This window comes from Morone saxatilis, unplaced genomic scaffold (assembly GCF_004916995.1).
Source record: "Morone saxatilis isolate NCDOM2014 unplaced genomic scaffold, NCSU_SB_2.0 Contig12, whole genome shotgun sequence".
In the NCBI taxonomy this organism is placed as follows: domain Eukaryota; kingdom Metazoa; phylum Chordata; class Actinopteri; family Moronidae; genus Morone; species Morone saxatilis.
The window spans coordinates 16,015,259-16,015,463 of NW_023339674.1; the positions used below are offsets into that span (position 1 = coordinate 16,015,259).

General features: G+C 50.7%; 1 protein-coding gene across 1 annotated transcript in view; it reads right to left on the reverse strand.

Annotated features, from left to right (window-relative positions):
* Nucleotides 1-205, reverse strand: part of tle5 (TLE family member 5, transcriptional modulator) — a 13,621-nt gene that overhangs the window by 6,308 nt on the left and 7,108 nt on the right. The window lies entirely within an intron of this gene.

Consider the following 205-nt stretch of genomic DNA (forward strand, 5'->3'; position numbering starts at 1 on the left):
CACACACACACACACAAAAAAGCCTTGTGTGACACTGGTGAATGGATGGTTGGCTAGTGTGCTGTAATGGGTGGAGGTCAACGCCCTGGTGGGCAGATAAGAGCATGGCTTATCTGAATCACACAGCCATTTATTACACTGACACACACAAACACACACATGAGGAGAGGGGTGGAGGAAGTGTTGGAGGAGGAGGAGGAGGAGG